At 41.3% G+C, this 24,115-nt stretch overlaps 1 protein-coding gene and 1 long non-coding RNA gene across 2 annotated transcripts in view; one reads left to right on the plus strand and one right to left on the minus strand.

Annotated features, from left to right (window-relative positions):
• LOC6493644 (frizzled-2) overlaps window positions 1-24,115 on the minus strand; it is an 89,470-nt gene that overhangs the window by 11,331 nt on the left and 54,024 nt on the right. The window contains exon 6 of the mRNA XM_044715139.1: window positions 6,399-6,464. The gene's annotated coding sequence lies outside the window, so the exon portion shown is untranslated. The remainder of the gene's footprint in view (window positions 1-6,398; window positions 6,465-24,115) is intronic.
• LOC116655914 overlaps window positions 20,077-24,115 on the plus strand; it is a 28,173-nt gene continuing 24,134 nt past the window's right edge. Inside the window, exon 1 of the long non-coding RNA XR_006507165.1 lies at window positions 20,077-20,925. This is a non-coding gene — a long non-coding RNA (uncharacterized LOC116655914). The remainder of the gene's footprint in view (window positions 20,926-24,115) is intronic.

Genomic DNA, 24,115 nt, shown 5'->3' on the forward strand with positions numbered 1-24,115 from the left:
ATAAAATATGCTGATATTTGTCGATGAAAAACTAATTGGAATTGCATGACGATACATAGAACCAGGATGGATGGATGGCTGGTCTGTCGCCGGTTGGTCTCCGGTGGCTCTTTCATTTTTATGGCAATTAAAGGGAACCGCAGTAAAAAATAACCAACTGCCGGCGACATTGACATACAAATGTGTATGAAAAAAACTATTAGAGTAAGAGTTTTCCCGGCTGTTGTCACACATGCAATAAAAACGATTTTTATGGTCATTTGAAGGCAGTCCAGCACCCCAGAAAGAGGGCCCCCCAAAACACATCCATGTACATGATATGATGCATGTTATGTCTGAAGTTCTAGGTTGACAATTTAGCATGAGTTTCCAGCTGGCTGTCTCTTTCCATCTGCTTAGTCCCGTCTCTTTTTTTAGTATGTCTGATGTGGTGCCTGGCCTGAGGTGAAGCCACCTCCCCATTTAGCGACAACGGAATACAAACATTTTTAGTGCCCTTTGTTGTCAACTAACAACCTCCTTGCACACACGTGCCTCCTCCCTCTAGTATACACACGTATTAATTAATGTCAGTGTGGAAATTAAGTGAAATATATCTGCAACATGCTCCCGAGAAATGCGAGGATGTGCCCCTTTGTAGCTGTGTGACAAAATGCCGCTGACATGGATAATTAATGGTGAGCTACGAGGTGGAGAGTTGAGTCGTCTGCGGGTTTGGGTGACCTCTACTAGCGGAAGGTGCTTAATTGCCGGGGTCAGACCGACTTCAGTGGCAGCAAGTCCATGCCAACACTTTTAATGAGGAACTAACCTGGCACTAGAACACTAGAATAGAGAGTATTTGATATTTTGCCTTTTGAAAAGTCAATTTTACGATTTGGCCGTCATTTTGGTAATTAATTCGCTGGCATTTATTTTATTTATTTATTTATGAGCGGTCGCCAACGCTTTTGGCAACATTCTCCACCGCCGGCAATTAGTTTATGCAATTTAATGCAATGCAAACAACGACTCACACGGCTCACACTCATTTTTAGTAAGGAGGAGCTGCCTGCTGGATGGCCGCTTTTAGGATTTTTATTTATTTGTTTTAGCCAGTGTATAGTTTTTGACTTTGAAATTTTCGCCTTTTTGTGTTTGTTTGAATGGTTTGTGTTGGCCATGTGACGTCTCGATGTCTGGTTTCTGTTTCAATGCAATAAATTTGTCGCCACAGTGCCTGCCGACTCGGCACTCGGCACTCGCCTGCTCTCACAATATTACGCATACGCCTCGGGGGCCTCAGTGCTATCCTGGTGGGTGGCTCTTCCTTCGCCTGGCATTGATTTTTATGTTTGTTCGTCGCTGCTCATACCCTTCCCCCCTTTCTTTTTGGCTTTCTTTTGTATTTGTATTATACATATGTGTTTGGTATATGTTTTTCCTCGTTTTTTCCTCAATTTTTTCTTGCTTTTTCCTCTCATGTATTTAATGGCATTTCTAGCTCGGTTTATTTTGTTGGCATGCGTGCGCGACCCGACGCCGAGCGATAAACACGCGGCAGCCACCGTCGCCGGTTTCCCTGCCGACTGGAGCCCCAATCCCCTGTTCAACCCTTCCCATTCCAATCCCCCCCTACCCCCCAGATATGTGTCTCTGGCATGCGTTTAAGTTTTCAGTTAATGGCTTTTAATGGCATTCCCCCTTTCTGCATTTCTGTTTCTTGGTCTTCTTGTAAAAATCTTAAATAAATATCAAAATCAATTAGTTGCGTAAATTTCGGTTCAGCTTTCAAATGGTTCGAAAAACAGAGAAAAATTCCATTGAAAATAGATGAAATCAATTCAATATATCTTCTTGATTATTAATAAATGTGACAAGCAGATTCCCCTCAGTAGCTAAGCCCTCCAAATAAATAATATTAACCGCATCCATTTATCTTCCAAACGCACACGTTTGTTGAACAAACGAATATCGTTTTGGAATCTGATTAATTTGCCACCTCAAACCCCGGGCCAGAGACATTCTATAAATACCAATTTGTGGTCGGTTTTCACTTTTCACACACACTATATATGTGTGTAGATATTTCCAAATATTTTCCAACTAATTTAGCAGCCTCTTGAAGTCATAAAGTTGCAGCCCAATGCATAAACCAATCCGAGAGACCACAAATTACCAAATTCAATCTATATCTTCTGGCTTATATATGTATATATGTTCGAATGTAAATCTGAAATGCGTAGCACATGTCTGGCCCTTGGGCTCCGGCTAGAGGGGAATTTCAATGAGGCATCTCGCATCTCGGCGACTCTGCCAAGGGGTCTTGTTTATAATTTATGGCGCTGTGGCTAATGGCCAAATTGCCCATAACAATAATTTGCATGCAAGAGCTTCCAACTTTGACTAATTTCTTTCCTTATATATATTTATTTTTTTCAGTCAGTCTACAGAAATCTTATCGATACACAAGAGCTGCTGCTGCTGCTGCTGCCATATATCACTCAAAATCAATATCAATATCAGAGAAATACGAAAAATACGAGTCGAAGAAGAAAAAATCGAAAAACAATTTACAACAATTGCTTAATTGAAACGCCAGGGCCACTGTAGAATTTAAATTTATGAAAGCATCAGGCCCCAAATCGAACCGAAATCATAAATAAATCGCGGGCTTATCAGTATTTTTTCGTTTGTGGCACTTTGGTGGCATTTCAAAGGGAAACCGCCGCGTTCTCCCCCTAAAAAGTGGAAAGTGGACAGCACATGACTCTTGATACCGATCCCGTATCCCTCGCTGACAGATGAACTTTGTACGCCACAATATCATGCTTTTAGGCTTTTCATTTTTTGCTTTTTTGGAAGTGACTTTTGAAGAGTCAGACAGGTTAAGCTGTACCCGATAAGCATGATTTTTTTTTAGGTCATGCAGCGGTTATTTAAATAAATATTTTTGCATAAATGACAGCGAGCTGATTGACAAGCAAAGGTAAACGGAATTATATATAAATTCTAGTACAATTTTTGGTAGAACTTTTAGGAAGGAAAAAACCTACAGCCATGAAGTTTCCCCATTAGCATTTCCATGCCACATATGGCTGGCAAATGGAGGCACAACATCGGCTCAAAGGCAGACAATGGGCCTGCGGGACATGCGACAGGGCATGTGTGCCTGTCTGTGTGTATTTTTCGTACTTCCCCCGATGTTTTATACGATTTTTTCGTAGGCGTAACATGTGGCATAAACAAAGATACAAAATGGACAGAAAATATCAACCGATATATGGGAGTACGGGAGTATGGCTGAGGAAGGCGTGAAACTGTTGATAGTCTATTGCACTTTTTTCCTTCGTGCTGGTTCTGTTTGTTGTATGTTGTTTCCTATTCTTTTTTTTATGGCTCTGCAATAAAAATATTTACGATGCCAAAGCGCCAAATATGTAGGATAGGATAGAAGAATGGTTCAAACTAGTGCTAGGGCTAGTGGGACTGAAGTGGAGTTCCTACGACCCGAGGGTTAATAAAATGTTGCACTTGCAACAAGAAATTGAAGTCCAGGGGGGCAAGAGGAATTTTTTTCGTTTTTTTATTTAAAAAGTTGATGGAAAACCAATTTGGTTGAAAGATAAAATCTAGAAACTAATTTAAAATTTAGCTATAAAAGAGGGAGCTATTTTTGACTTTAATTTTCATAAAAAGTAAAGACTCTTCTCTTTAAATTGCAAGTTCTGTAAAAAATCAAGTACATTCTTTTCTTTAGATTGTAGATTTCCGATTTGCTCCCTCTGCAGTTGTAGTTACAACTAGAAACTATTAAATGAGCTGAAACATAAAATGACCAGAAGAAAAAAGCATTTCCAGGGCATTTGAAGTGAGAACCAATGAACTCTTGGTATGCTGCAGATGCAACTGCATTCCCCATTCTCCATTCTCCATTCCGAGTTCTGAATTCGCTTTCAAAATAGCTCGACCCACACACCCCAGGTCCATGGTCCATACAGTATCTGGATGCCCCAGCTCCTCTTGCAGCCACCACCCACCCACCTACCACCTCTGTAAAGTGCAGTCGGCTGCCTGCAATCAACGCACTTGTTCCTGTTTTTCTTTCCTTCTCCGGGAGCTGGTTGGCTGGCTGGTGATTTCTTGTTATTGTTGTAAACTATTTATGCATTTCGAAGTTTATTTGAAACACGAACAGCAACACAGGAATTCCCTGCATGGCATTTCAAATGTTGTTCAAGATTCTCATTCTTGCTGTTGGCTGTTGGTTGCTGCTTTAGCTGTTTGTTGATTTTATGAACTGTTTTTCTTGCTTCACTTGCTCTCAGTCGGGTGCCCTCCGGCCACATATGGTCACCTTAATTTCCGCAGGAGGGTCAGAGTAGGGGGGGGGGTGTTGCATCAAATAATTTATGCCTTTTTCCCTCGGCTCTTGGTTTATTTTTTCAAGCGCATTTCAACAGCCAAAGCAATCAGCGCGTGTTGTTTTTCCTTCGCATTTTTCGGGGCAGGAAACAGCACGAAGGGATGTCGGATGATGTACCACTCCAGAATGCTGCCTCCGCCCTCCTCCCCCACCAGCCACTCGACGGGTGGTTCAAATGTTCTGTATCTTGAAGATACTTTTTCGCCTTGAGGTGCGTTCGGTGCGTGATTCGCCTTACGTTGTTTACACACTGACGCCATTATGCCGACGTGCCAGAAAGTTGAGTTCAATTGAATCGAATCAGGGGCAATTGGAGGTGCAAACTGATTTGGCCAGTTAGCCCTTGGTCTTGGGCCTGTTTCTGGTTCTGGCCTATCTATTGCTGGTGGAAGCAATTCAGTTAGCTCCATTGTCTGGCCATGCACCATAAATTGTTATCTACCCCTTTTGTGTCGTAAACGGGCACTGAGATTTCTGATATTATTACTGCCATATAGTAGCTAGTTCCCTGGAATACATCATAACATATTTCAGTTGTAGCTTCGCCTGCTCGCCTGAAACTAATATCTAAACAAATCATTTTCTCCTCTGGAATTCCTAATGAACGCGTGGATCTATTTCCATAAACAGACGGCTTGAATATGAAAATATATCTTTAGAAAATTGATTGACTGCTCGACATAATCGACAAGGGAGTGCCTGCCTGCCTTCTACAATTATAATTCAATTAACAAAATAATTCCATCCTTCTGCGGTCTAAAGAAGAGCGCCACATGCTGCGAAGGGAGACGTTGCCTGCCTGGCATATTAATTTTTTTGTGTTTTGTGTTATTTGTTATTTGTAATTTTAAACAAAGGCCCCTAGGAGTCGTGTTAACAAAATTAAAGAAAGAAAAATAAGGAGAATGTTATGTGACGGAGAAGAAGATCGAGTGAACGGATCGGGAATGTTGATGACGATGACGATGTGTCGTTGCAGTGTGTCTGCCCATCTGGCTGAATCAATGTTCGTATTTATGGAAATATTCTCATGTTTTAATTACGAGAACATTTCGAAATGTCTCGCATAACAAATGAGCCTCGAACACAACACACAACACACAGTCGCAGTGCACACAACAAAAATAATACACAACAGCGTTGGAGTCGTGGAAAAAGTCGTTGTTCCCCGCCAGAAGCAACAAAAAGCTTCGACAGTTGGCCAGACAAGTCAAGGCGGCTTGTGGAAAGAGACGGGTATGTGGGCTGTCGAAAGAGACAGACACTAACTAGAAAGGCTTGGCCCAGGATATTTTGCATTGAAGACTGTATAGTGTATACCCTGGAATATGAGAGAATGATGGATAGGCTGGAGCGGAGAGAACTTGGCAACTCAACTGCCGGCAAAAGCAGAAAGAAGTCAACAGCTCGTTAACGTTAAAGTGGCAAGAGATATGCCCCAAGATTCAGTCTTCTCTTCCCCAGACTCTCTTTCTCTCTGGGATTTTCCTCCTCCTCCGCTCAAAAGGGTAAGCCAACAATGGGGCAACAAGTCGCGTCTGAAGATGCATCGCCCACGGCAACCGAAACGAGAAAACCAGGCTCGAACCGAAACCCTAAAGTGGAGTTGATACACAAGGAGAAAAAGTTCGAGGCAAGATAGTCAGGATTAAATATAAAATATACCCCCTTGTTGAATATTTTTCTGTGCATCCAGGAGATGGCTCGTTTTGAAGAGCAAAATTGGCGTTGAAAAGTAACTGCCAAGAAGCGCAGAGGAAGGCGATTTTAATGCAGACTCCTAGGGACTGCTGCTCCTGGTCCTTGGTCAACTGACTCCAAGGAAGCACTAGGGTCACATGAAAGGGCTTTGGCATTTTTCTCTCGATTGTGCGGCAAACTAGGCGCAATGAAGTAGCCAAGGGGCCAGAGTGTTTGGTGGTAAGGTCAAGTTATCTGGCCTCTTATTTATATTTAAGTCTGTCTGGTGGCTCGTTCTTAACTCCAAACTTACCATTTTTTCCATTCCGTTGGCTTAGCTTCTTTCTGGTTGAATATCTGTTTCATACAAATCCGCTCACTGTAATGAAATGCAAAAAAAAGAGGAAAAACACCTGATAAGTTATCTGATAAATGGCAATTTTGGATTCCCCCATAAAGCTTAAGCTAAGCAAGGCCCATAAAACGAAATCCCCCTTTCGAGAGATCTCGCTGGATCTGGTTTATCGTCGAGGCGGTAAAGGTCGTAAAAAAATGTTTATAAATCTCGTATAATTAGAAAATATTAAAAGCTAAATAACTTAATTATGCAATAAGCATAAACCCGGATTTATGCCTTTGGCGTAAAAAACTTTTGGGGGACAATGCCGCAGGACAGGCGACATAATTTACTGGCAAGTCTGTTCGAAAAGGAATGCTGCGTGGCACCCAAAAAAAAAAAAATGTAAAAAAAAGAGTTGCCACAATTTGCGGCTTAAGTTATGTTCTTGGGGGCTGGGATCTGGGGGTAAATATGTTAATATTTGGACAATAAATTTGTGGGCGGCTAAAGAACAATTGCAGTTGTCTCTGCGGCAGCACTTCAAAAGCCGGGAAAATGGGAAAGCGAAAGAAAAACAGAGGGAAAAAGTAGCGGCCCCCGAAAGCAAACAGGAAAAAGGGGGTCTGGGATGGGGATGGTCCGCCTTTGGACTCTGCCGGGAGTTATCCCTCGAAAGTGGACTACTTTAATCACGCCACGGGATTAAGGGGCCAGACACTCGCCGGATGATGAAGAAGTTGCGTGTGTGCTCTGCTCACTTACAATTTAATTAACTTTTTACTCGATTTTTTTTGTTGTTTTCCTCCGATTCTTATTAAAGAAGAGCGCGCCTCGTTGTTGTTTGCTTTAACGGCACTCTTTGTACATATATTCATGGGCATTTGTGTATATAATGCAAGTTTAATCAGCCAGCGACAAATAAAAAGCCGCCGGAGTCGTAGAAGAGGTTGCCCTTCTGTCAGTATCTGTATCTGTTCGTGTGGGTGCCGGCAAAAGATTTGCCTAACCAAACGGAGTCTATTTCTAGACTCTATAGAGATAAGTCCGAAGCGAAACAATACAGAGTACTTGTCTGGCCACAATTTTCCGCCTTTGGGCCACAATTTGCAGAGCCCACCAGGTGTAATCTCCGGTGTAACCAATTCCAGATAAAGTTAAGCAAACCGACAACAAAATGACAATTTTTTAATTACGAACGCCTTCCCAACGCTAATTGAGATAGGACTCTGGAGATTATGGAGAGAGATGCTCTTGGGTAATTGAATTCTTGCGTATCACCCCGTTTGGGGAACTTCCCAAAACAAGAAAGGGTTTCATAACTCATCTGGCTAGAGATATTTATGACTTCTTTTGCAATTCTTTTGAAATCAGTCTCAGAAATTATGGTTTATTCGGTTTCAAAGCCAAGAAGAAGTCCGATTCTAAGAAGAATCTGAATCTTGTGCCATAAATCTGCGACACTCTAAGAGATTTCCATAAAAATCTAAGAAATTCAAACACTAAAAACAAGATTGAGAATCTGTGAGCTTTTCAGACCCGTTTGGCTAATTAACTGGGAAAGATTCTGCGCGGAGGAATGGGAATTGGAATTTGTAGGCCAATTAATTAAGCGCATAATTTATGACAAAATATTCCCCAACTGTCTCTGGCTCTGCCTTTCTGTCGATTGTCAACTTGATGATCAATAAAAGCCAGTCGAAGGGGGAGGACTGAGGCGTATCAGTTTCGAAAAATGTTTAATTTATGACATTGCAAAAAAAAATATACAAAAAAAAAAAAAAAAGAAATAAAAACAGAAAACTGAAATCAAATTTTATGAGTGAGCATTTAAATGCCCAACACGACGAGAGACGACAATGAATATGTATTGTGCCGGGAGGAGTATCTTTTTTTTTTTTGAAAATTGAAATTCCAATGAATCTCAAGGAGCAGAACCCCCAACCCCCCTACTCTACCAACTACCAACTCGAAAAAACAAATATCGCCAGCGTCATCGGTGCAGGAAGCAGCAGTCAGTCGCAGGCGCAGACCTTAAACAAACAGAAATTAATTATGTTTCGATGCGAGAGCCCAAAAAAGATACTCCGTGAAAGGAAGATACTCGTATGCACAGACACAGATAAAGATACAAATACAGCTACAGATACAGATACAAAGTGAACCTGATGCTGTAGCTGCCTTCTGGCTGAAAATAAAATTATTTTGTTCAGAGTTATTCTGTTTATAAGAAAAATATGTTTTTGTTTGTTTTAACACGAGCCTCGACGAGGAGCGTTTCCTTTTCATTTGAAGAGAGATGGAGCGAGCGAGCGGAACATGTGCGCTTGTAGATGCATCCCAGAGATGCGTATCTGTTGGATACATGCAAGAGCTACTTCGGTGCGCGGCGGTTGCTTCTATTTTTGGTATTATTTCAATTAATTTGCTTTACAGACCTCTAAACAAAGTTGCATCCGTGAGATGCACAGCCGCCAGCGAAAAGAGACGACAAAATTTATGACTAATATTGCATGCTCGATTGCAGTCTCAGATTCGTTTTTTTTTCCCCCTCCTCCTCTGCGGAGATGCTTTTTAATTAGCTTGACATTTATTTGGTCGTGCTGCCTTTCGGGCCTGGCCCTCGCTCTGTCTGCGGTTTTTTAGGGTTAACAGCGCGTAGATTGATATCTTCAAGTTCATTAGAGTTGCAAGTTGCTTTAATTGGAAATATGCACAGCGGGCTGAGACTGGGCCTCAAGTCGTCGTCGTGCAACACTTGGGTGAGAATTAATGATGCCTGCCCAACTGCCCTTCTCCTGCCTCGGATCTCGATCTGAATTCTGTATAAACTTGGGCATCTTTATACTCTCCACTCCACTTCACTCTGCCTGGCCTCTTGCCCCAACTCTTCTCGTTTCCTTTTCATTATTCGTGTCTTTTTAAGATTTTTTTGTGCGGTCGCCGCTGCCTGCCCCTTTATTTTGCATCCTCGTCCTTCTCTGTTTATCTTTGGGCTTTGTTAACTGATTTCAAGGGAAGCTCCAGGAATCAGTCGCCCTCCTACAGGGTCGTTTTAATTAACTGCTTTCTACACAGGCCTTATAAGGCATATTAAATAAGTTTTCTTTTGGGCCACTTTTTTCTGTAGTCTCATGGAGAATGAGCGATCAAAAGGATACTTTCTAAGAAGGCAACTCTTCCAACAAATATTATAAAAAATCATCAACTTTGTGCCATCTTTTATTTGATTTTTGAACTTTTATGCACTTTAAATAGCTGATAGCCCTGATATAGTTTGTGGTGCCCCCTTGTTAGCCTCAAAATTTCCATTGAAATGTTCCTCCACTTGTTGCAAGTCCCCTATAAACACCTACATCCACCCGCATGGCTTGTTAATTTCCATTTTAGATGGGAATTTTCATTTCAGAATTGTGTTTTTTTGATGACTTGTGAACTATTTGTTCCTTGGGCTCGTATAACAAACAAAATTAACACCTAGTCGCAACATTTCCAGCTAAAACCCACACACTCTGGGGCAGCTGAAAAATATCCCCTCTCTCGTAGAAGTGAGAGCTCTAACAAGGTGTCGTCTTGCTAAATGAATTAGACTCGAAGCGAAAAAAAAATGTCGTAAATATCATACTCCACCACACTCTTGGATCTGTGTGGCTCCCACACGTGCGGGCATCCATGAGATTTATAACTGACACTTTTAGTTTTGTTGGCCTGTTCTCGAATAAAATGCAAATTGCTTCAACCAGGCGTATGCTCGATATTTGCATTGGCAATTAGCATTCTTACTTCTAACTGGAAATGAATTCTATTCTTAAAATTGCCCAATGCCGAAGGTAGTTTTTGGAAATCTAGGTAGAAGGCAGAGGCAAGGTGTATCTTGTATCTGTATCTGTTAGTGTGTCAGGGTGTGTAGACTGCCTTGTGTCTTCTTCTATTACCGTAATTTTCTACTTGATTTCTGACGCTCATAAATCATCATCAGTTCTCCCTCAGATAGCAGAGTCGTCGTCGTCGTCGTCTTGGTCGTAGTTTGCCTTTGTCATTTCTCATTGTTATTGTTCCTCTTGCTGGTTAGGTAGTCGTCGATTTTAGTATGTTTTTTGTTGTATTATTTTTGTTGATTTTTATGGAATTTATCTCTACAAGAACAACACGACGGCAAGCACATTTAGCGACACAGTTAGCAAGCAACCAGCCACTGCCAGAAAGCCAAGCACCTCCAGCACCTCCAGCAGCAACAAGTTTCAACTTTTTTCTGTTTGATGTATCTGCCAGATACGAAAGGTGAAAAATTGATAGCTTGCTCGCCTGTCTAACCAAACTATGCATAATAAATGTTTTTCGTAAACAATCGAATCGGAAGAAAAAAATAGAAACCAAGAAACAATAAATTTATTGAAAAATTATAAAAGATAAATCGGTTTTTGGGGAGTCTCTGGGTTTCGGATTTTTTTTGTTCAACCTTTTCAAAGATGGTTTTTAAGCTTTTTTTTGAAAACAAAAGAGAAAAATATGCAAAGATAAACAAATAAATAAATAAGTAAACTGCCATTAAAAGGCAATTTCAATCTTGATTGTTGGCCAAAGACAAATAGTTTGGAGGCATGCTAAAATAATAATAAAAGCTGGAGATCTAAGGAGGCCGAAGACTGGCCAGTTATTCTGTGAGTTTTGGTGATTTTTTGGTGATTTTTCATTTAAAAACAAATAATAGTCAGACAGAGTGGAAGAGGCGTTTGTCTTGGCTAATTGCAGAGCCAATTCCAACGAGCCATGAGCGCCGGAGAGGTGCCCCATGGGTCCAGCTCATAAATAATCAAAGCCTAATAGCCGGCAAACAAAATATTCAAAACAAACACACATTCCTCCGGGTTGAGGGGCCCAAAGAAAGCGTCGTCTGCCAGAGAAATCAACCGGAGAATTATGATCCATGGCAATCATGTCAAATTGATTTCGGTTTTCTTTCGCTTTTTTGTTCAGAGGCTAACCACAATCATAGATGGTAGTTGGTAGATGGAAGTCAGGGGGCAGGGCAGGAAAAACCATATAGACCCAAAAACAAAAGCAACATAGCCCCAAGCCTAATGATATGACTGACTGAACCGGGGAAAACTGAAGGAGCTGCAAAATAAATCAAACAAAACGAGCAGAAAAAACCAAGAAAGGAGGCTAACACACACACTGATGGGATGACTGGCTCTGACTGGCTGGCTGGCCCGCGGTTTGATGAATTGCAGCACGGGGTTCGAGTTGACTTGGCCAGTTTGATGGACGACTTCGGGACGACGACGGGACCTGCTTGCTCTTGGCCCGTCCTCAGTCCTGGCTCGAAAATTAATCAATACGTTGTTGTTATTTAAACAAGCCATATGTGTACACAGGGTCCAGTCCACAAGTATCCCAAGAAAAAGGGGAAATGTTTTTATAATTGCGAGGGTCGTTGCTCAGGTTGTTCGTAAATTATTGGTTGGCCATCGGAGGGTGTGGCCTCCTGGGCAGAGAGAGGATACTGACAAGCAATTGTGGGTTTTATAATTATAACAAGATCGGTAATGGATCATGGGAACAGCAGACCTAATGCCACAGACCGGCAATTGAAAGCCACATGTGGCAGATGATGATTGCGGTCACCCTAATTTCCAAATGATATGACAACCTTGTGGTACTGTCATCGGGAGTGATGATGGTTTAAAAATAGGTCTCGGATAGTGAGCCATAAAGTGATATTTAACTACCTCCAGGCCCGAAAACCTTCCCGAATAGTTGCCATCTGAAGCATGCCACATTAGTATGCACATTAGCGCCTAAGCTGACAGCTCCATCACGGATGATTGGCGAAAAAAAGGCGCTTAACAGGATACTCGACTGACAAACTTGCCGCGAGTGACAAGTTAACTGACATCTCTGACTGACTCCCAAGCGAGTGTCAAAGCGATTGTCAATAAATTTTTCGCATCGGCCAATTGCTGCGAATAAAAACGAGATAATCCCCTCCCAATCACAATTAAGATGGACCAGACACCCAAAAAAAGAAAGAGACACTAACAAGGCTGGAAGAAAATGAAAAAGACTCTGACAAGTGGAAAAAGTCAACGAGGAGGGACGGGACGAGAGCCGCCGAGGGCACAATTTATAGCCAGGCCCAGTGGAGAAGACAAAAAAGCAGGGCTCGACAGAAACCAAACAAAACATAATTTATGGCCGACTTTTGGGATTCTTGGACGGCCGGGTAGGAGGGGCAGGGGAACGCCAGGTAGCCCAGAAACGTTTGTAAAATGATCACCTGTTCTGAGGGTAGAGGCAGGAGATGGCCCGAAAGCTGCGGGAGGTCACTAGGCACAGTGGTGAAGGATCACCAAGGATCTCTGATCATGAATATATTTTATAAAATATTATTTTATTAAAAAAATACCAAACTAAATGCCTCAAGACATCTTCACTCTTTCTCTTTATTAAAAAGGATTTATATATTTTTTGTTGTAAGCTGTATCCACTGTGCAAGACAGGCAACACTCGGAAATTGCAACCAGCAGAGAAGGCATTTGAGTGTCGCTCCCAGCAGGCGGTCGAAAGTCGTTTGCTTTGTGTGACAAAGCGCAATTTTTCGAAATTTTCGAATTGCGAAAGTGCGGGCCCGAGAGACCCGTAGGAGAAACCAAGCAGCCAAGAATCGAGAAACGAGAAACGAGAATTGGTAACTGCGAGGGCACCGCATGATGTGCCTGTCCCTGTATGTAAATTGATATTTTTTTTTTCTCCTCTCCGAGCCAGGCTCGGCTGGACGACAGTCCAGAGGCAACACCTTTGGCGAGGCCCTAACCTTGAGAGCGTCTGTCGCGGCTAAACTGAACAGGAAAAAAAAAATATAAAAATTAATGAAATCATTTTTCGTCTGAGCGATCCAGAGCCAGAGCCAGAGTATCCTTCTCCTTTGGCAATAAAAATGAAATAAAATATTTAACGACACATTTTTCGTGGCAATCGATGGGGAAACCTGTAGATGGGGAAGGTGTCACGTTACGCATAATTTATGACCGCAGAGAAACATAATTTTCCACACATACACACGCAAAAGATACAGATACAACAGATACAGATACAGATACAAGAAGAGAAAAAAAGAAAAACTATCTTGTGGGATCTCGGACACGAAACGATCGACATGCAATGGCTTATCTTGATTACAGATTAAGTCGAAGACCGGAGACAAACTCCAGCACTTTTCCAGGTAGGCCAGGCCAGGCCAGTCCAGGCCAGCACCTGCAATCTCCGATCCGGCTAGAGCTGGAGGTGGTGTGGCACTCTATCGATTGGTAGTATATTTCTGGTAGTCGCTGCCTCGGCAGCCAAACTCTGACAACAAATAATGAAATAATGTAGACACACACACGCATTCCAGACCCCACTTTTCCCCGCCAGTGAGAGAGATAAGATTTCGGTTGGTGGCTCCCCCCATTCATTTGACGGCAATATCGATTCGAATAGAAATGAACGAAAAAATTGTCGAAAAAAAACGAACGAAAGAGCCGCAATTTTTGTTGTTGAGTAAACAAAAGCCAGTCGGACAGAAACCCAACTCCGATAAGATTCAGACTGAACGAATAAAACGCTAAAAATAACGAGTGAAAAGCGGTAGGTGTGTGGGGGTTACATGGGGCTACTATGAGTTCTAGACCCTCTGGATTTGTGATATTATCGAAAGGATCAACTCAACAGTTCCCACACTGATTAGTCTTCAATCAATTTCAATTTCAATTTGTATTTAATATTTTATTATTTTTCGATATTCTATGGTTCTCTGTTTCTTAAAACTAAAAATACATTTCATTTGCTGCCATTTTCCCCTCGACTCTAGACTGATTGACGTATTCCATTAAATAGATCTCTGGCAGCTGATCTCTGGGCCCCCTGGGTAATGGAAATCTGCACCACCTTGGGTTGCCTCGTAGATGATATTTACCTGCAGAGCTGGTCCAAACTTCTCGCTGTTAATCCCAAAAAAAAAAGTCTTTGGTGGTAATTAAAAACCGGCGTGCGTCTGTCAAAGTTAATCCAATTTCACGTCTGCTTACATCAAACACTCTGACACACACACACACTCAGGGGGAGCACCTGGAGATGCAAGCGGCACACAGATACTCTGGATGGGAGTATCTGGTGGATACAACACAGATACTTGCACCCGGTGTCTCGTCGGAAACTTTGGCGGCTTGCAAGTAATTTTTACTTTATTTTTGTACAGATTTTTTAATTAAAATTTCGTGTAGCGCCAAATGTAGCTATCTCAGGTGCTGAGAGGTGTAGGATGAGGTTGTTTTCGGATTTATTTTTGTTTTAATTTTTTTTTGGTCAAAAATCCAATTTCTGTTGACGCTTGTCGTCAGCCACATCGATCACAGATCGGCGGAGAATAGCTAACAACAAATCGTGTTTCTTTATAGCAATTTTCAACACACATTCTCACATGGCACGGCCACAATTTGTATTTTCATAACTCGTTTTGTATTTCTTGTCGTTTTTCGTTCGACGCCACTTTACGGCAATGGCAATATTATTAAACTTCTTTCAATCCCAACTATATTGTTATTTCGGTTAGGATCTGTGCACAAAAGTATCTGCACTGGCGAGATACTTTTTATTTGTAATTTCTTTATTGATTAATTGGCGTTGGAAAGGTGTAATTGGGGGGTTCGCGAGCGAGACTGGCCTATTGTGTTGTGGCTGCGCGGAGCGAGAAAATCATCCGCCACCGAACCGAACGCTGCGATCGTCGAGACTCATTTGAAAGAGCGCTCGCCAGAACCGAAGAGCGACGGCCCGAGCACGGGGTTATAGTGGGTGGGGGTGCCGGGCGGTGAGAGAGGTCGACTGGGAGAGCACGAGAGTATCTATACACTGTAGAAAAATCTTACAGATACTTTGATAGTATGAGATACTTTGACAATCTGAGATACTTTGACAATAAATAATGAAATAAAGAAACTTTATTAATATCATACAATTTTATTTTAAAATTTTATTTATATTGGTTATAAATTAATGTCTATCTATTTGATAAAATATTATTTTGTTACAGATACTCTAGTGTAGCATTCCATAAATGCAGCTAAATAAATGTTTTGTTTACGGTTTTGTTTTCTTATAGCATTGTTTTTGCCCTGCCTTGCATTTCGTTACTTTTTGCATAAAAAAAATAAACAAGTCAGGGAGTTTTCTTTCTATTTGTATTATCTAAGGTGAGTTAAAGGCTTTCCATCACGAAATAAATGGATTTTTATGATGGCAATTTCCGGTTGGGAAATTTTTGGATTAAATCACTATTTAGCCAGGCTATTATTTATTATTTTTTTAAGATTTAGAAACTATCATTTAAGTGAAATATATTTTTTTAATATATCCCTAACCCAATTGCACTTTCCCAACCCCCGAAAAAAAAAAATTGTCAACTCTCTCTGGGTGACAAATCCCTGACTAGATTGACGGCTACTGTTTCCCTCCCACTTCCCACTCCCAGACACCCTGCTCATTTCCTCTCCCTGTTCCTGTGGCTGATTGCTCTTCCTCTTCCTCCCGGCGGTCGCCTGCACATGTGCTGCGTTTCGCATGCCAAGTCGCCACCCCCTTCTGGATCCCGTCACCCCCTTTTCCGACGCCCTTTTCCAGAGGCATCTGTTGTTGTCTGGCAGATTTTCTGGTTCCAACGCACTCTTTCCGGCTCTCTCTCCCTGATTTTTCCAGTGCACCCTGCTGACATTTCTGCAAGTTCTTTTACTTTCCTCGGTGGTAGCAATAGTACAGGGTGTCGATTGTGGTCTAGCTTACTTTCTCCCCTCCACGTCGCTCCGAAAAATCACAGGAACTAAATGAGCCAGGCCGGGCCAGGACAGGACAGGCTTTAATTGCAATTCCTTCCTGTTTATATGCTCACCTCGCTAATGAGCGCACGTTCCAAGCGTGAGCTCTTCGGCTCACTGCCTCTGCCTCTCTTCGATGTCCTCTCATTTTTCTGATAATGACTCTCCGGGTAAGGTTCGGTCTCTCGCAACTGGTTTTCTGGTTTTTATCTGCTAAGGGTCTTGTTAAAAGTAATTCGTAACACGTTGTTACCAGATAACGCCGTCCTCTCTCCCTCTCTCTCTCTCACTGCCTCACTGCCTACCTCTATCACCTCTCCAGGTATTCTTGACACACCCCCCCATCCCCCATAGCCCCTTCTACGGACTCTTCTGCTTAGTCTTCTCCTGTGTTGTTGTTTTTGCCTTGTTAGCGTCATCGTTGGCTTGCTAAAAGAGCGATAAAAAGGTAGAACACAACAAAAAAAAAAACAAAATAAAAATAAAAACTTCCAGATCCCCGTCAGGTTTTCTACTGGAGAGTAAGAGCGAGAGGGGGAGCGATCGCTTGCAATCCAGGCTCACGTTTTGACTTTTGGCTTTGACTTTGCTTTTGTTGTTGCTGCGGTTCAATACACCCTGTTCTTTTAGCTGCAGGGTGCCGGCTAAAGATTTCTCCATCCCATCTCTGGCCATGCTCCTTCCGCCGCCCATTTCCCCACCTCCCCCTTTTTTTAGCTCCTGGCAAGCCGGTTCTTTGGCAAGCTCCTCTCTCTCTCAGCAGACCACATGTGGTGCACTGTGGTTGCAAGTATGAGTGATTTCGCCTAGTTAGTTAGGCGGAGCTGCCAGGTATGCTGAAGCATCGAAAAAATAAACAAGGAATTATATGTGGTTTTGGAGAACGAAGAATTGATACCCTAAGATTATCAAAGGGGGATCTGGGTTCAACTGAAATAGAAGGTTCAATCTTTAGAAGAATGTAGGACTATTGGATTTCCATTTGAGAGAATCCTGCATCATTAAATATTCTATGATCCCTTAGTAAGTCCTCCAGCCCAATATTTTCCTTTAAAATATACCCAAGAACCCTTTAATTATTATCAAAAACCTTTATAGAGATGAACCCAGAATACTAATTTTTTCAAAACTGTTACGAATATTTTTTAAAAATTTTTTTAACATTTATAGCTTATCCCCCTTTTTCAAGAGTATCTTAAACTCAAAGTCTGACCAGGAGGTGCAGAAAAATCTCATGTTTATATGCATTTCTGGGGGTAGAGGAAGCACTAAAGTCAGATCCACCATCCGCCATCCGCCGTCCAACATCGAGCATAAACAACAACAGCAACAAGCGAATCGTGCACTTGGGCCGCTAATGAACTTACAATGCATGGCTTGTTGTTCGAAAACGAAAACCGGAGGAAAATGCAGGATCGTTGAAAAGGGGGGCACAGGAGAGTGGAGGAAGGAGGGGCCCTGGGATAAGCACCCACACCCACACACACACAAATGCCGCAACCCCCCTCGATTAGAGTTATTTGCAAACTGTGAAACATGAACTCGACTCTAGATGGCCAACAGAAACTTCAGGCTGGATCCCAAAACCCGATGATTGACCCACGAGGAGGTTCCCGCGTTCGTGCCTCAATCAGTTTGGCCATTGGGCAGGGCTCACAACAAGATGCAGTTAGAGAAAATAAGAGGATTATAAGATTTAAATGAAAAATAGAGGTATTAATATTTTCCAAAAATTAAGTTCAGCCTAGTTGTATGCTACACTTTTTGCAAGGACCAGGAGAGATGCTAAGATTAGCTTAGCTTTCTGTAGTTATTATTGTAATATTTCTAGGATAAATAATTTGGTATACATTTAATAATTATTTATCTTTTTAAGACCTATCCTTTTTTTAGAGTGTAAGCCCTAACTCACTCCCCGCCGTCATGATCATGATCAGCTAAACTAACAAGAGGTGTTGCCTCTGTCGTTGTTGCCTTTTGGAGTCCCATGTATCTGTATCTGCTCAGGCATCAGTTCGTCATCGTGATTTTCCTGGGTGGTACCAGATCCCCCTTTTCTCCAGTGATATACCCTGCCTCCCCTCACTCCTGCCGCCTGACATGCCCTTTGTTTGTACTTTGTCGATCGATCGTCTGCGCTTTTGTTTGTTTCTCAGGGGGAATTTCGCATTAACTTTAACTAGACAACCAGTGGCGTTGTTGTCTTTGTCGCTTGTGTTGTTGGGGACTCTGCTGGTTGCTGGCTGTTGTTGTTGTTGTCTGGACTGCACCCGGCGCTCCGTCAATGGGCATTAAAGACATCCCATAACAGCTCACTTCCCTGGAATTGCTCCAAGCCTCGCATAGCATCCATTTCCAAGACAATTTTCAGTTTTTGGCCCGGACCAGCCTGCCATTGCAAAGTCCACCAACTGACAAATCAATTCGGTCCCAAGGACTTTAGGAATTAAGCAGCAAGCCAGACACCAATTTACAAATGAGTTGGCTCACTTTAAAGCTCATAAATCTTGGGGATTAATTGAACGATCATTAATCAGAATGTAAGATGGAAATAAATGGTAAGAACTCATTAAAAACTTTCAAAAACGTTCTTCCAATTTTTTAACATTTATGATGAAAAAATGTGCATAGCTCGACTAATACTGGACAGATCTTAAAATTTTATACCTTCCTGATCTTAGAATTTCGAGGACCTTCATTTTCCATCAAAACCTGACAACTTAAATTTTGAACCCATTTTCGAAATTTTTCTAAGGGGTACCATCAGGATTTTGGGCAAAAATTGGGAGGCATTTTTTTGTGTGATTTTTGCGATCTTTTGCAGCAGATCGACGGGGAATAGTTCTCCAATTCATAGTTTGTCGTTGGTTTTTAAATCGGTTACCATATAGTTAAAATATTCACTAAAATGTGAGTCAAAAATCCGGATATTGGATTTTTTTGTAACTTTTTGATAGAAAAATGTGCATAACTCGGCTAATACTTGCCAGATCCTGCAATGTTATACCTTCCCGATCTCAGAACTTCAAGCATAATGATTTTCTATCAAAATCTGACAAACAAAATTTTAACCAATTTTTTGACATTTTTTAAAGAGGTATGATTTGGACCAAAAATCAAGCCAAATTTTTTTGTTCGACTTTCCCGATATTTTTACGCAGATTGGAGGGGAAAAGTCTTCTGATTCATAAATGGTCTTCGGTTTTCCGATAGTTTACGAAATAGTTAAGATATGCATTAATAAGGGTATCAAATTGAGATTTTCAACGAAGAAAAAAGGACCAGTATCAGTATTTTACAAATCTAGTAACAAAAAATGTTTAAAACATTATAAGCTTATATTGATAGTTTCGTCAAACCTCCCAATTCTCTGAATAGAAATAAAACTAATATAAATAAACATCCTTGACACCATTTGAGATCGGCGAAATCAAGTAAACAATTTAATTAAGAACATTAATCCCTCATTAGCAGCAGTAGTAGCTCGTAGAACGCAATTGCAAGTGATAGCCATTATCAATGTCATCGCCACAGAAATGAGTTCAGTCCCCGGCATCGGAGCTACGAATTCCGATCGTGCCAACGTTGTTGATAGAGTAGGAAATACTGAGTAATAAGGCGGACGGACGGATACTTAATGCGCCTCTACAAATCTCATTTTCCATAAATAAGCACGATTTATGACACACAGACGGCGGGGCATCAAAATATATACTATTACATATAATTATCATTATCGCAAATGAACAAAAAACGCTGATGGGGAAAAGGAGAAAAACAATTGTCAATCACACGAAATTATCAGTATCGAAATATGGGAGGAGAGGTGCCAGAGGGTTTGGCACGCATAGCAAACATTGATCCGACTGCAGTCCGGATCATAATAAACCATTAAAGAAAATTAAGATATAACAATTCAGGCCATAAAAACTCCACATGAGAATGTGAAAGGGAGACCGAACGGGGCAGAAGCAGCCCCGACATCAGAAACGAACAAATAATTCACACCATTCTGAAGCAAATTATGGCATAGTTGGGATAGTATTCCATTCTTCCGATAACCGCACGTCACACCGAAGATAACCCGCATAGATATCGCTCCCCAGAGTTCTACGACTTCAAGCCATCCAAAAAAAAAAAACCAGCCGAGTACCATATTGAAATTTATGAGGCAGCTAAATTGACAGGAGGGCCACAGGGGTGACTTTGCCCAAAAATATATTGATATATAAGGCCAGAGTTCCATAAACAGAGCACAAAACATATATAATTTCAGCTACCGCATAATAGAGCTTGTAAATTACCAGAACTGTGCACATACGAAAGTATTGCTTTAGCTTTTGCCTCCAAAATTACTTGGCCCAGATGTCGCCAGCTCCGGAAATCGCTTCCAATTCATTAAGCCAGAGCGGAGAAAACCTTAACCGACATGAAGGAAATTCCCTTTACTTTGAGACAAATGAAAAAACTTGTGCTGGGATAAAAATTGAACATTTAAGGATGGAGGGGGCGGCGATGGGGAAGATTAAAGGGGTCCTCCGATCAACTAAGCGGAACAATTGCAGTACGCCAAACAATGTGCAACATGCCAAAGCATCGGGGGCAAGGAAAAATGTGGCAAGGAGGGAAAAGGAATCATAGCACTGGAAAAAGTAAGCAATTTCATGCGATAAAAATCTATAGAAAAATGTTAAAATTAAGCCAAATAATAATGAAACAATATTCTTTTGAGGATAAATATTTTATTAAATTTATTAAAATTATGTAATCTTTCTTTTTCAGTGAAATATAATTTTTTTGGGTTAGTTCATTGCTTTGACTGTTGCTCCACTAAACAAAAGTTTAAAGCCAAAAACTTTGGCCAAAAACTAGTGACAAAAGGGGGTGGACCTAGTGCTTAGTTGGCGAGCTGGAGGGGATTATATTGGGTGAGGTCAGGTCGTGGGGCCAACTGCAGTTGCTGAAATCAGATACCAAAAAAACCAGAAGACCAAAGACCAAACGAACCGGAGTTTCACAGAATTCTCCAATGGCAGAATAGTAGGGACAGTTTATCGACACATATCGAGCTATATGACTGTCAATATCTATACAGAACTCGGGGAAAACAACAAACTTTGACTTTTACACTAAGTTTCCATGCTTGTGCTTTTCTGCTCTTCTCCCAACATTAACTCAACTTGTTTGGAGTTTCGCATTTGGCACTGGCACTTGCCTGGCTCCCTGACTCCCCCTGGCTGGAAAAATATGCGCAAAATTTTTGTCATTTGTTCCTCTCATCTTGCATTTTCTTTTTATGGCAAACTTTTACTACAAAGTTTCCAATTTGCCTGGGCGCTCGTGTATGTGGTTAAGTTTAGCATAGCATACTTTGGAAAAAAAGGGGAACACGATTTGATTGCTTTTTCATTGTTTTCGAATGGATTTTTGAATGTTGTCGGGAACAAATGTGAGTGTGGCGAAATCGATTAAAATCATATTTATGAGCTGACTAGGAGGAAAGTTTCGGAAGTGCGTGTCATTTGACAAAGTTCTTGTTGCAGGAAAGGTAAAGTTTTCACCAGGAAGCTTAGGAGTTTTCTTTGAGACAGTAGCATTAGATTGCTATTAAATTTTATATAAAAAGTATTATTTTTTTCCAATAAAATAAAATTAAATTATTCAGAAGAATGTCTAGGTTTAAGGGAACATTTCAACATTTCCTTTGTTTAATAGTTACCTTGGCCAGCTGTCTCCATTGGAAGTTACTTAACACCTCCCGGCCCCTTGACGAAATATTCACATTTGACCTTTAGACCCGGACAGACAGCCATAAAATGTCCGTTAGCCATAAAAAGGAAACCCGAAAATAAACAAAGAAGTTCCGGGTAATTTCGAAAGCATTTAGGAAACTCAGTTACAAGAGCAGAATAACTGGTCAAGGTCAAGTCAAACGGAAACCCAAAATCCAAGCCAAAGGGTTAACTAGTCAAGTGACCTTTTCGTTTCTCTAAAAACTGTTTAAAAAAAAAAGAAGAAATGGAAAACTAAATGAAACGAAAATATATTTCGCCTTGGCTGCACTTGAGCTCAATTTGAAAAGTGATTGGGTCGGATTTGAGAGCTGCGATTTCGATTCTGATTTTCGGTTTCTGGCTTCTGGTTTCTGGTTTCTGGCACAGCGAAGCCTTCAATTTATTAACCTCAATATCAATTGTGGCGCATAAATCTCGATAAAAGTAAATACGAGTGCTGCATATTTCACACAAAAAATATAAAAAAAAAGAAACGAACAGAAAACTGTGAAAAAAGTCAAGCGAAACGGAACGAATTCATTTGAGGCAAAGGATGTAAAAAGGATTGCGCTCTGGCAGTGATTTTCAATTTAAAAAATTGCACGCAAAAGCGCCACAAATCAAAGGAATTGACTTTGCCAGCAGAGGCGGAAAGGGGGCCTCATCCCCCCACAATAAATATCAATCTAAAAACTTAACTAAAGGCACTGAGAGTCGAGCTTCTGTTTTGAGCTGAGTGAAAAAAAACAAGCTGAATTGAGAAAGTAAGCCGATTTTTTAATACACTATTATTACAATATTACTTATCTAATTCTACGAATAATATTTAGTCAAAATAAATGGATAGAGAGGAGACTATATCCTTTTAAAATTCTTAACGGACATGTGGCCTAGTCTTTTACAACTATATCCCTTGGATAGAGCATTTCGAACAAAAAAAAAAGCAAATCAACTCCTTTGGTAAAGTAGTGAGCTGCAAAATGCAAAGCGAGTGTAGCTGCCACGCCCCCTAAACCAATACACGCCACAATAAATCTCAATTGAAAATGCTTTTTACAGCAACCGGAAAAAGAGAGGGCTATACTAGCTGGGAAAGAGAAGGGGCGAGAAGAGCCTGAATTCACTTGAGCTTCGAAAGAAATCAATGGATCGTACGGTTGAGTGGCGCCCCCTGTCGCTATTGCCTTTGAGCAATCGGAGGGAATTTATAATTAATAAATGCCCCCAAGTGAGGCAGTGAGAACAAGTGCTGATTAGTGCAATGACAAAGCAATCAAAACACTTTAACAAACGTGGCAATTAAAATTCACAAAAGCCCAGAGCCTCCCTCCAACAGCCTACCCACTCATTCACACCCATCCTTCCCTCGTATCCTTTTGGAAGGATGTTGGGGGTGGAGTCCTCTGTTGACCGCAAACGGCAACTGCTGTTTGATTGCTGCCAAAGGGAAATCATCAACGCATATGTGTGTGTGTGAAGGCAATCACACCAAATAAATCATTCAATGCACTTGCCATTTTGGACACAAGGAGGCTCCTAGAGGGAGAAAAGAGGGAGAGATAGTGGGAAAAGAAAGAGATGGCCAGACAGAAGGTTCCGGAGAAGTTGCGAATTATTCATGGGGCTGCGGTTCAAGAGAAGTGCACCCTGGACTCACTGGACTCTCCAGCTTATCCGTCATCAACCGCACAGTTTAGTGGCGGAGGAAATTACTTTGGATCTCCGACTCCGACAAAATGGCCGACGGAAGTTGGTCGAGCTGAATGGATTTGGCTCGGATTGTTGGTTAGATGGATGGCTGTCTAATGGAGTCCTTCGGATTAATGTGGAGCAAGGTGTTTGGGAAATAGAAGCAATTCTGGATAGCTGACAGAACTCTGAAGAAGACAAAGAAAGAAGGCATGGCTCTAAGGCTTCAAAAAACATAAATAAAGTCCTTCTCACAGTCCTTCCACATTTCAATCCAATTTAAATGCCCGAATACTCAATCCAAATGAGTTCTCGCCAATGTAATTAGTTGGAATTGGTTTTGGTTTATTGTTTGCGCAGCCATTGCTAATAATGAGGC

This window comes from Drosophila ananassae, chromosome 2R (assembly GCF_017639315.1).
Source record: "Drosophila ananassae strain 14024-0371.13 chromosome 2R, ASM1763931v2, whole genome shotgun sequence".
In the NCBI taxonomy this organism is placed as follows: Eukaryota; Metazoa; Arthropoda; class Insecta; order Diptera; family Drosophilidae; genus Drosophila; species Drosophila ananassae.